The 13,374-nt window shown below is 36.9% G+C and overlaps 1 protein-coding gene across 12 annotated transcripts in view; it reads right to left on the minus strand.

The window, feature by feature from the left end:
• Nucleotides 1-13,374, minus strand: part of LOC5577917 (protein phosphatase 1B) — a 70,260-nt gene that overhangs the window by 46,873 nt on the left and 10,013 nt on the right. For 3 of the 12 annotated variants that reach the window (XM_021847122.1, XM_021847123.1, XM_021847134.1), the window contains exon 2: nucleotides 12,283-12,968. The exons of 1 other annotated variant lie outside the window; for it this stretch is intronic. The gene's annotated coding sequence lies outside the window, so the exon portion shown is untranslated. Of the gene's footprint in view, nucleotides 1-11,905; nucleotides 11,929-12,282; nucleotides 12,969-13,374 lie in introns of those variants that run through there. 8 more of the 12 variants (XM_021847129.1, XM_021847128.1, XM_021847124.1 and 5 more) reach the window with 6 other exon arrangements.

The following is a 13,374-nucleotide window of genomic DNA, read 5'->3' on the forward strand; positions in this document are numbered from 1 at the left end:
TATACTTAGAATTCACACAAGTTTCATCAGAGATTATTGTACGAGTTTCTTTAGAAATTCCTAGCGGATTTTTTTTCTAATTTTTTTCCAAAAAATCCGATAAACTTCCTTGACATTTCAATGGAGACATCGCCTGATAAACTATTGGAAACAAAATCTTTGAAAACTTCCATGGCTATAAATGAAAATGTTGGAAAAAGTCCTAGAGTAATCAATGGAAGAATCAATTTATAAATTTCTGAAAAACTTGTACCTTCCTTGGAAAATAAAACGATCTTTGGAGTGAAATGATTCCTAAAAAAATCTAGATTGATTTCATGAAGGTATCTAAAACGAAATTCTTGGAAGAATTGGTCAGGAAGTTGTGAATAATTACAAATCAAACTCCTGAAGAGATCTTCGATGCAATATATGAAAGAAGTGTACATCAAAACAATACTTGACGTAATGTCACTTGCAATTTCAAAAAAAGTCTTAGAAATATTCTGATAGAAATGTCTATTGAAATGAGAAAATAAAGTTGTAATTTCCAAAACGGTCAAACACTACCAGCCCTGAATCCTATTATGAGAAAAAAGCCATTTTTTTAAAGTTCGAGTATATACTATTTTCTTTATATCTGATTTGGTGATACTTTCAGATTATTTGATAAGCATTCTTGGTTGATAAGCATTCTTGGTTGAACCGAATTGTTCTTTAGAGCTGACGAAATTATCGTAATAAAAGCTAAATTTTTCAAACAACTTAGGAAAAAACATTTTTTTCCTAAGTTTTTTAAACATTTATTGTTAGAAAGTGTGTCGAAGCCCAATTTCTATCGTTGAAAATAAATGATGAGTCATCTAAAATGAAAAATTACTCTTTAAAACATGGAAATATCAGGGAATTTCATTTCTGTAAATGAGTATACATCCCATTAACGTAGCGTTATTTTACTCTTAGTTGTCAAAAGTTTTTCATCATGAGCAGGCTGTTTCAGCTATTCCAGACTTTGGTGAGACGTTTTGAGGAGATTTGTGATTGTTTAGAGGAATTGGTCAAACCGGTTCAGTTGTGCTTTTACTAATCGTGTTTAGATTATAACAAAACTTTGATATGTTTTATTCATTAATTTTCTCAGTATTACCGATTGAAGTACAATTGCGCCATATAACAGTACAACTGAACCGTTTTCGACCAATAATACCCCCTTTTTTTTTGTTTTTTACAAGGGGGAAATCTGCAAACAGATCCCCTGAGAAGATAACTCAGGGAATGCGGGGATGACGCACCAACGACGACCCGCTAAAACCAGCCTATGCACTGTGCATGAGCAATTCATTTAGAATTGCTCAAGTGGTGAACAGTGCATCGACATGACCCTTGGACTCAGACCCTCATCTCCCCGGAACCACCTTACGGTATTTCTTAGGGAAGGGACCAGTGCATATAGCACAACACGTGTAGCAGAAGTAGCCTAGGCAAACTGCTTCTCCTAGCCGACTTAAACAATGTTACAAGGGACCAGCCTCGGCAGGGCTAATCCTCTGCAGCCAACTCTTGGTCGGCGCGCCATAGACGCTGCAATTCTAACATAATGTGAGTGACAGCCGTAGTTACTGCATTCCAGCACTCGGCATCCGCACACATTCTCTCTATAATATTGTCGGGGGACGTGTCCCCTCCGCATGTAGTGAGCATGCGACCTCTCACAACAATGAAACGGGGGCAATCGAACACGACATGCTCCGCTGTTTCCTCTACACCAGCACAATTGGGGCACGCAGGAGATTCTGAGTGCCCGAACCTATGCAGGTACTGTCTATAGCAACCATGTCCTGACAGAAACTGCGTCAGGTGGAAGTTCACTTCCCCATGGCTTCTACCATACCAATCTGACACATTTGGTATTAGTCGATGGGTCCATCTACCCTTAGTGGAGTTATCCCATTCCTGCTGCCAGCTTCTGAGCGTTTCCTCTTTACACGTGTCGCGTGTAATACCCCTAAACAATCACAAATCACAACAAAACGTCTTGAATAGCTAAACCAGCTTTGTGACGAAAAACTTTTGACAAGTAAGAGTAAAATATTGTTACGTCAAGGAAACGCCAAGTGAGCTCTTAATATTGACACATATAGCTATTTTGTTTCGTCTTTGTAAAAATCAAAAATTTGAATTAAAAACATGAATAAGGTGTGAAATGTGATGTATAAATAGTTTACCGAAAGAACTTCTTGAATTACAAGTTAGTGGGCACTGTATTTATTTATTGACTGTATACATTCTTAAATAAATTCCTGATTAAAATCTTAAAGAAGTCTTGGAACATAGTTTTTGAGGAAATCCTGAGAAATGAGTAAAGGCATAAAATTGATAAAATAATCCTAGTGAAATCGATAGAAGCATCAGTGGATGAACTTCTGGATAATTTTGGATCTCTTGGAAAATGCTTTGGAAGAATTTTTGAAAGAATTCTTAATTTCTGGAGTATTTTTTGGGGTTATTGTTTACCAATTCCAGGTTGAATCTTGAAAGTGTGTTGAACGAAATTTACGAAAGAATTCTGTAAAAACGCCATTTAATTTATTTATGCTTGAGAAAAGCAGTAATACTCGAAGAGAACTATTGGAAAATACTTGAAATAGTTGCGACTGAAGTTACTACTAGAAATATAGACGAACGGCATAAATAATACGGGCAGTAATACTTGTCGTAATTTAACTAGTAATACTTGTCGTAATTCTCGAAAAAAAGGAGCGTCCACACCGAAATCTTTGGAAAAAAAAACCATTGAAAACTGTTATCTCCAAAGTGCTGTTAGGACTGTTTACTTAATGTTAACTTAATACCTGTACGGTATCTCTTCAGCCCCTCCTTGCAGTTTTTTGGTTACTATTTGGTTTCTTTTTTTCTTACAAGAGGTCTCTAATGTCCCTAATTTTAAGCCACTATATCACTACCAGCCCTGCGATGTCCGGACTGTGATGTTTTCGCGCCATTTTTTGTGTTCTTCGTAATAGGTAAATCGGCTCAATCGCTCTCTCACGTAGAGATGACAAGCGCGAACGTGCGATATGATCGAGAGAAGGCCATCCGGTCAGCACCGGCCATCCTTGCACGAATGTGACGAACTTGTTCTCGATCGGGAATCGGAGAACTCCGGCCATTAAGATTAACTGTTCAATACCAGAGTACAAGTTAAGCTCAGTGTTACGATCTGTGCGGTATAGCTAGGGAGGTTTTGCACAATCGATGTCAACCTGGTGTGTGCTGTGACCCGACCGGGTGGTGGTGAAAAACGTGTCCTTTAAATTTAATTACGTGACATTGAACGCGGTCAACATGTTGTAGCCATCAACGTTGCTGAACCTACTTGTTTTGACTGTAAGCTAATTATTACTGCAACCGCAGTCGGGCTTTGTCGTTGCGGCAGTGCACTAGATAGATGGTATTTATATGATTACAGAGGAATTTACAAGATTACCCGTTCATCGGGCTATGAAGCGAGATGCTACACTGTTTTGACGATGCCAAATTGTTTGCAATAGTGATGTTTAGTCAAATCTCGCTTAATTTGTTATAAGGGTCCGAAAAGCATTGGTTATTGACTGTTTAGGTAGTTGTTTCTGTCAGATAGATTATAGAGACAGATCATCAAAACATTGTTGAATAACGTACCAAATATTTTTGAAAGCTTTAGACCCTTATTTTAAATGATTCGAGATCTGGCCATTCAACATTACATATAAAATGGACGATATTTAAGAAGATTTCTTTAACGAATATTTGGGAAAATTTAGATCGATTTACGGGAACTATAATTGGTTTTATATAGAGCATGAGCGTGATTGACCGCCCGTAGATGTTACTCCGGTATTGCAAGAACAGCTGTACTTACACAGGGAACCAAGCAGTGGCGACTCGTAACCTCACTTTCTACCTGTTCTACGACTCTAAAAATGGCTATTTCGACAAATTTAGATTACAAATCAAAAAGTTAATTATTGAAATCGTCTTTTCTAACAAATCTCTACTCATTACATGCAAATTTGTTGCTGGAATTCAATTTCTATTCGTGGAACAGGTAGATTTGAGGTTAGGGAATCGCCACTGGAACCAAGAGACGCTACTCAGGATCAGTAGCATCTTCAATGTGTAGTAAGTACTGGTGCACTCATTACTGTAACAAACAATAACGGCGTCGGCTGCGTCCGAATGCAGGTCAATTTGGGGATTAGTGGGAAATGTTGACGTGATACTTGCTTTATATATGCCGAGGATTGCACTGCACTTCCACACGAAAAAATTGGGAGTTTGGATGTTTGAAACGATTCTTTTAAACGACCAAAACGTTATTTGAAATAAATACGTGAGCATACAGTGGCCCAATTTCATATTCGTACAGGATACTGATTCCACATCAAGTTAGTAAAAAACTATTAAATGAAGTATTGAGCTACAAATACTTTATCCACATTGAAGGTAATAGGTGTCATCTATTGTTTGCCAATCACAAAATGTTTCCATTTACATTCATCTTTGGATTAATAGAAAAGTATTGAATTGATGTTCAAAATTCACCCAATTCCATATTCGTACACCTACCAAAATTCAAACGCACAACGTTCAAAACTAAATTTAGAAGCACTATTTGATTACTGAAGTGCTTTCTTATGATGTTCAGATGTAGTGAAATACATTTGGACAATTTATTAGTGGACATATATAAAATTTAGGTAAAATTATGAGAAATGCCAGTTTTACAATGATTTTTGCTATAAAATCCAGTAATTCGAACAATTACGTTTATTTTTGTCATTGGATCCAATCTATAGATTATACTCGTGAGCTCTGATAGAAATTTAGTTGAAATATATACACTTTACAGAAATCATAAACAGTTTTTATCCCTTTTGAGTTCAGAAAATTGTTGTGCCATAAGTTCAAAACTCTTCTAAAATGATATTTTTAATCAATGTAAACCAAATTTTCATTCTAAACAACAATTAAATGTTAATTTCGAATTTGTCTGTAAAAATAATTTGAACTACGAACTTCGTTTTACAATAAAGTACCCTAAACTACGCTGTACATACCTCCACATAATTGATATCATCGTAATATTCAATTATCTTTGAAATAATATTCAAATTATATTCAAAATAGCACCCTATTTTGCAATTTATTGATTTAATAAGAAAAATACAAAATAACTTGAATGAGCAGAAAGCATTGATACACTATTTAATAGAATATATCCTGTTGTTTTCATCATTTTAAAAACACGTTTGTGTTGCGGTTATGGCAATAATATTTATTCTATAAATCTCTATAATCATGTTTGGTAGTAAAATGTAAATTAAAAATGATAATTATGCAATGTTTTGATAGGAACATTAACTATGGATTATGTATATACATTTAGGAGCCAAACATAAAGAAATTGACTAAAATTTTTAGTTTTGGATTTGATATAAATATTATATTACCTAAGATTCAAAAGTATAAGTTGTCGATATCCACTCTTAGCTACTTAAAAACTAATTATAATTTTTTGAAACTTGTGCAATATTCGCAGTTATCATTCTTAAGGAAGTGATGATGAAAAAAATGCAATTTTTTGTTCGACTTACCGAAAATTTTAGCAAAAAAAAAGGGAAAACTGGTATTTTTCTTAAATTTACTTAAGTTTCAAATATATCCGTTTATAAATTTTCCAAATGTATTCTACTACATCTGAACAACACAACGAAGAGCTTGAGTAGTCATCTAGTCCATTAAAAATTAGTTTTGAATGCTGTATTTTCTTGTACGAATATGGAATTGGGTCAATTATAGACACAATCTCAATACTTTTCCATTATTCCAAAGATTTAAGCAAATGAATACAGTTTGTCATTGCCAAACAATAGATGACACCTATAACCTTCAATATTGATAAAGTATATCGAAGTCCATGCACCATTTAATAGTTTTATACCAACTTGATATGAAAACAGTGCCCCGTACGAAAATGAAATTGAGCCACTGTATACACGGATGAGCGATACCGATGATTTTTTCTTTCATCCGCACTACGTGAATCAGGCACAATTGATCCGGGTTTCGTCACTCGTCTATAAAGAAGCATGCAACGATGCATTAAACGAATCAAACATTACTCGGGAACTGGAATTGGGTTTATATAGTGACAAAAGTGTAAATTTTCGACAAAAGTTTGAAGAATTTATCAAAAACTGTCTGCGCCAAAATTGATAAAACTCATATTCATGAAAGTATGCTAGTAAATTTTAGTTTTATACAACTCTGATGCCAAATTTCTGCTATTTCGACGAAGTCTTAACAAAATTACAGAAAAAATCTTTTTAGAGTGTACACTACTACCACAGACAAACATACGTAACACTTAGAACAAATCTCGATCAAAATCATGGTCACGAGGACATGTACGCCCAATGCTAAAAGTATTGTATTTGGCCGACGGGCCAACAGATGGCGGTAGTGTGTAAACGTCAAACACGAACGAAAACGATGCGAGCGCGGCGGGTGGCGGATTGGCCTTCTACCATATTTTTGAATCGACCGTTAAAAAGGTGGTCGATGGACAATGATGAGAGTGTGACGTCTGTTTGTCTGTGCTACTACCTTAATATCTTGGATTAATTTCCTACTTTCTGCCGTCACGTTAGGCTTCTCAGCCTAATGTTCTAATAAGAGAACTTCCACAGTTATTATACGCCAATTTACCATTTTTGAATTTGCATATCGTGTTGCAGGTACGATTATACTTTATACCCAGGAAAGTCGAGAAAATTTCCAACCTGAAAAGATCCTCAACCCACGATCCTCAGCTTAGTCTTGCTGAATAGCTGCGCGTTTATTGTTACGGCTATTTAGGCCCGGATCCTTTCTTGAATGGCTTACCTATTCATAAAATTGTGATACAGTAAAATTTCGTTCGTTGTACTATCTTCAAAAGGGTTTCACAAGCCTTAAGTCCTAAAAAATGACAAGAGAAGCATACTATTGGCTTAGACTGCAGAGAGTACGCAAATTTCCCTAATTTGTTTAGAGAAGTGGTTCACAACCTGTTCAGAGCCGCGTCTAACAAACCCCTAAAGGTGTTCTTGAATTCAATGTTTATGGAATCCTCCTGAAGCGGCCAGAATCAGAATTAAAGATCTTGACAAAACCCAACAAAAAATCATCAATGGTAAGTAGGCTAATGGAATCTTCTTAGAAATCTGCCGAAGATCATTGCGACAGAAATCGGTCGAAAATGTTACTAAAAATCCCCTGATAGATTCGAAAGAGTTCCGCGAATGGTTTTTGGTGGAAGCAGTAAGTAATTTCATTTTGTTTAATCTTTCAAATAACTACCAGGGTTCTGTGCTTTGTTTAAAAGATCTCGCTAGAAAGCTGGTAAAATCTGCCAATAATTAAGCCGCAAATATTTCAGTGATTACCGATGGATACTCTCAGAAACCATCATATTTTTTAATTCTTAAGGCCACACTGGAAAGCATTAAAACGGATAGGTGTTAAGTAATTATATCTGGCTTGCAATCGTTAACTCACTAAATGACATCGCAGATATTTTTCCAGTATTTGCACAGTTGAAGGAAATAAGGCAGGTTCCAGGTTAAACATATTTGAAAGCTCATTTACAACTCGGAAATAATACTCTCTTGAAAATAAGCTAGGTAACAGATTCCTCATCAATAATCAATTTAATGCATCATCAATTCATCAATGAAAAGAAACGACACTTATTCTTAATGGTTTCACTTGAAAAATCGCCACGGCCCCCTAAGGGTCCGCGGACCACCGGTTGGGCAGCCTTGGTTTAGAGATGTTTCCAGGAAACCCTACAAGATTTCCTACGGGAGTTTCTACACAGTTACTGACTTAACAATTTCATAGAAATTTCTACAAAGAACTCATCCAATGTTTCTCCCAGGAAAACTTATTAGGAACTCTTTTAGGAATTCCTCATATAATTCGACTACGAATTCCTCATGAAGTCTCTTCAAAACATTCTCTATCCAGTATTGCTTACAGTTCAATATCATTAAGCAGCTAATATCATGAGGGCAGGGGAGGTTGAATAATCCCGAAAATTGACTTACGTAATGAATGGACCGCCCCTAAGATCAGGAACGTTTGCCTACTATTTCTCCACTTTAGTGCCTTCAAAAACATGAGTAGGAACACAAGCCATTGTGTCGACCATCTTTGGATTCCGAGATGTTTATCCTTGAAGACACATGCTCATGCGAGAGCAAACATATATGATTGTTCAAGTGTAAAGTTCAAAGACGATTATAATGCAACTTAGACTTTCTTGAAATATCTATGAGTACGTATATTCGTAGGTAAAACATTCGTTGATCATGTTGAGCTGGAATCCAGATTTCAAGCCATTTTTTTTTCTCAACCCTATAATTTGCAAAATCTTTATTGCCATACATAAAGATATACATAGGCGCTTTTTTCAAACATTTTTAAAAGAAAACTATTTGAAAAGTTCTTGAAATAAATCTAGATTAACTCCTGCATTAATCTTTGGAAAAATCTCTAATTAGTGGCCGAAGGAGTTCATAGAAATATATACGGATGAATCACTAAAGAAATGTTTCATGAATATATTTCCGATTGATGATTTTAAAAATATTTTATCTCAATCGAAGTCTTAACAAGATTTTGATGGATTCTCATGTAAATTTTCAAAAGGACCTGTAACTTTCAGATTCTCTCCTCTCTCGCTATCTTTAGACTATAACAGTGCAATAATGAGGCTAGCATTTAATGTAGCGTTGGGCAAATTTGTCTAGAACATCGATGTTACTTCCTTAGCCGAATGGTTAGAGTCCGCGGCGACAAAGCAAAGCCAGGCTGAAGGTGTCTGGGTTCGATTCCCGGTCGGTCCAGAATCTTTTTGTAATGGAAATTTCCTTGACTTCCCTGGGCATAGAGTATCATCGTACCTGCCACACGATATACGAATGCAAAATGGCAACTTTGGCAAAGAAAGCTCTCAGTTAATAACCGTGGAAGTGCTCATAAGAACACTAAGCTGAGAAGCAGGCTCTGTCCCCAATGAGGACGTAATGCCAAGAAGAAGAAGAAGATCGATGTTATAGAATCGATTTACATTTGAACTGCCGAATCGATTCACAGATTTAATCGAATCCTTCACATCGATGTTTTTGAATCGCTTCGAATCGAATGCTAGTTTAAAATTATGAAGTTTGAAATGAGACCAAATGCATTCGCATTCGATTTCAATATCCTTCAATCAATTCAGTTTTGAAAATCAATTAAACAGATTTACTACTTCAAGGCTAGATTATAATTTGTTTTCATTTCCAACAACTCATTAAGAAATATTTATCGATTTCAACAAAATGAATCGAATCGAAAAATCGAATGAAGAGAATCAATTCACCCGCTTTTTAGTGCTCCAAACATCGATTCGAAAAATCGATCAATCGGAATGAAAACATCGATTCAAAATCAACTAAATCAAAACAAAGAGATCCTCTCACTGTTAAATATGTCCTTTTGAAAAGTTACGCGAGAATTACAGATACGATTTTTGGGGGATATAAAGCATATTCCTTGGCAAGATTTCTTGCGAATTTCCGAAGATTTTGGTCGTATTTTGGTTCGTATAAGTTTACCTTCTTGCAATATACTAGACTAATCGAAGTTGCACAAGGAATTAGTAGATGTAGCTAGGAACCTGAGAGAGAGCAGACAGCTGGCTTAGATTGCGAGCTCCCAAAAGTCAAGGGAACCTGTCATCAACTGTCATTGGAAAACCGCACATTCGAAGGTCAGAGCGTGAAAAACCGTCAAAATTTGGCCTAACTAGAACTGGATGTGATTGAAAATTCAGGTTGTTTTCCCATGCTCTCACAAATACAATCGTTGATTATTTAATTATTGTAGATTAGACTCAAATTGCTATTGATTTTTTTTTAAATTTTGTGATCTTTCTGATCACAAATGGGATATGAAAATAGTTTTGACACAGCTTGTGCTCTTCGAACAATTGTGCACAACCCAAATATGGGAAGAAGAAATCAAAGAAGCCAAGAAAACAAGCCAGTTGTCAGTGAGCTGTCCTCTCTCTCTTAGCTTGGAACTAGCTCGCCATTTTCCTTGCGCACTATCGAGAACTCCAAATATTGTAAAGTAAATATCAGCGCCGGCCACGTTCTTACGGTCATCGATGAAGCGAAGGATTGTGAGTACGACTAGAGACCGAGAGCACCTCTGCATCTCCATGGTTGTCACAGGAAGGAGATTTCGTTAGTGGGTAGGAGTTCAAAAGTTACAAGATCTAGAGATTCACCTTAGTAAGTGATGCGATTAATGCAACTTCAATATATAAGATCAGAAAAAGCAAACCTATAGTAAATCGACACTTTTTGTGTCAAACCATTCAAAGGTTTTTTTGCATTACAAAAAAAGGTAAAATGAAAGGTATGTGTTTTTCAATATTATGAAAAGCATGAACAAAAGTTTATGCCGACACAAATGATGACGAACCACTCATATAGTGTTGAACAAATACATAAAGCTAACAATGTGATAAACCGTGTTCGGGACAAATTTTGTTTCATATTTTACACCTATTAAAAAGTATAAAACAACTTGTTTCAAACAAGCTCAACAAATGACGTCACAAAAGGCACCGGCCACGTCTTTAGGTCATTAAGAAAGAAAAGAAATGTTATTTAAACAACCATTATTGTTACTAAGGATCGAGAATACCTCAGCATCTCCACGGTCGTTAGGGAAAGAAATTGTTATTCGTGGGACAATTCCTTCTTCTCCTTGGCACTACGTCTTTTCTGGGAAAAACCTGCTTCTCAGCTTATGAGCACTCCCACAGATAGTAACTTAGAGCTTTCTTTGTCAATTACTGGTTTGGGACGGACCTGGTGTAGTGGTTAGAACACTCGCCTCTCACGCCGAGGACCTGGGATCGAATACCATCCCCGACATAGTCACTTATGACGTAAAAAGTTATAGTGACGACTTCCTTCGGAAGGGAGGTAAAGCCGTTGGTCCCGAGATGAACTAGCCCAGGGCTAAAAATCTCGTTAATAAAGTCAAACCAACCAACCAACCAACTAAATTCAATTGTAACTCTGGGCAAAGTGCTGATCAATTCTCCTGCAACTCTATTATAATGGTCGCAGTATACTCCAACTTGAACACCACTGAACTAACTATATAATATCATTAATGGCGCCATCAACGCCCTTACGGTCATTCAGAAAGGAAATGAATGTTGGTTAAACAACAATTTTTGTTACTTAGGACCGAGAATACCTCTACATCTCCACGGTTGTTATGGAAAGGAGTTTCAGTTTCAGTTTTGGAAGGTGGCACTTTTTCTTTTTCGTGACATTACGTTCCATCTGAGACAGAGCCTGCTTCTCAGCTTAGTGTTCTTATGAGCACTCCGGCAGTTATTAACTGAGATTTTTTTGTCAAATATGTAATTTTCGCATTCGTACATCGTGTTGCAGGTACGGCGATAGTCTAAACCCAAGGAAGTCAAGAAAATTTGGCTATGCTTTGTAGCCGCGGAAGTAAGAGATATTCTGTGTGTTGTTATTCACACCAGCACCAGATTTGCAACATCAATCGATCGTTGCACTGAACATGTTTGATCCTGATTAACTGCATGTCCTACACTGGAGCAAGCACACATACGATACATTCAAAGGACCACTATAGTATTCTCGATTCAAGGAGTAGAGGAAGTGAAGAATACATACGCATCATAAGATAAAAAATACTTGTTTTGTTCATCGGATCTCTGTTTTCAACATAAACCTAATAATACAAGTACCCATAAATCAATAGGTTTTGAAAATAGCTTTCCTTCAACAGTATTACTTACAGTTTTATTGATTACTGTGGCATGACTACCATTGGGTATGGTCGTCAAGATACGAAACCTATCACTAACCACTACCTACTAAAAAACAACATCCGCACTGCAATTCTAATACACATCCTGCCAATACACTCAACTAAAAGTCGTCACTGGAGGGAAATTCCAATGAATACGTCGTTGGAGCCCTAACAACGAAATCCTTCCATCCATCAGACAAAAAAAAATGTTTGTTTTTAGTCAATTAACCTCCGCCACAATCCACCAGTCGCCGCGCGGAGCAAACAACTCTCCAATGCCAGCGTTCACTTTAACACATTCAAAATGGTTCCGAACAATTGTCCCGACGTAATCATCTTTGCCTCGAGTTTCGTTTTACTCACCTATCTAGAAAGGCGTACAATCTCCCTGTGTTCCGATGGCAAATCCTTTCCGATTCCGATACAGCAAATGGCCCGCTGCAGTCTGCGGTGTTGGGACTTGGGAGGAATCCCACTCTGTTGTTTTTTCGCAGTTCCTTGTTCTGGTCCCACTACCCTGCCTTTTTTCGCTTCTCTGTGTTCCACTGATGGGTTGTTACGAGATTACGTACGATGGCCACGACCACGAACTACAACCACACGACTACGATGCAATTTTCTTATTCGCCCCACTTGTGTGTAAGAGCTTCACTCTTCTCTTCGTACTTTTCGTACTTATTGAACCACGGGATCAGGAAGCTTATTTTTAACAGCACTTCGTAACTTTTTTCTTCCCGTCCGTCGTAAGTACTATAACAAACGGTACGTAACAGGAACTGTGAGCACCCAGAAGTAGAAGTATGGTATAGTAGTAAGCAGCAGCAGGTCACCAGCACACAAATCCCCTGCCGAATAACAATGTTATCGTCATCAAAGTTGTTGTCTTCGTCGATATATTCGATTCTCGCTTCTTTCTTTCACGCGTTCCTCCTATATTCTGTCCTGTCCCGCCGATGCCTGGGCGATGTTCAAACTCAAAGTGTTGTACGCGAGCCTCTTTCTTTCGGACGGTGGCGAACACCTATCGGCAACCGTAAGCTGGGGTGACACTGGACCAGGGGGTTCATTAGGAAATTATTAATTCAAATTTTATTCCAATTCCATCGGTCTAAGACAGGGCTATCCAATGTTCAGCTAGCGGCTTTATTTTGTGCAACCCGCGAAAGGTTGAATATGCTTCTTATATCTTGTTTGTAGGCTATTCATTTTTGAAGTTAGAACACATCAAGTCTAAAGTTTAGACTAAACATTTCCACATTTTTGAGTTAATTTCTAAATAATATTTCAATATGATCATTCTATACTTTCAATTTTTCTTCATATTATGAATCCAATTTAAATTTTTGAAAGTATTTAAAATTGTATCAGCTTGTGCCAATTATACATATAAATCTGGCTTGATCCATTTGATACCCACCAATTTTTGAGCATGGGGCTTACACAATCAAATGGCCA

Source organism: Aedes aegypti, chromosome 2, assembly GCF_002204515.2.
Source record: "Aedes aegypti strain LVP_AGWG chromosome 2, AaegL5.0 Primary Assembly, whole genome shotgun sequence".
Lineage (NCBI taxonomy): Eukaryota > Metazoa > Arthropoda > Insecta > Diptera > Culicidae > Aedes > Aedes aegypti.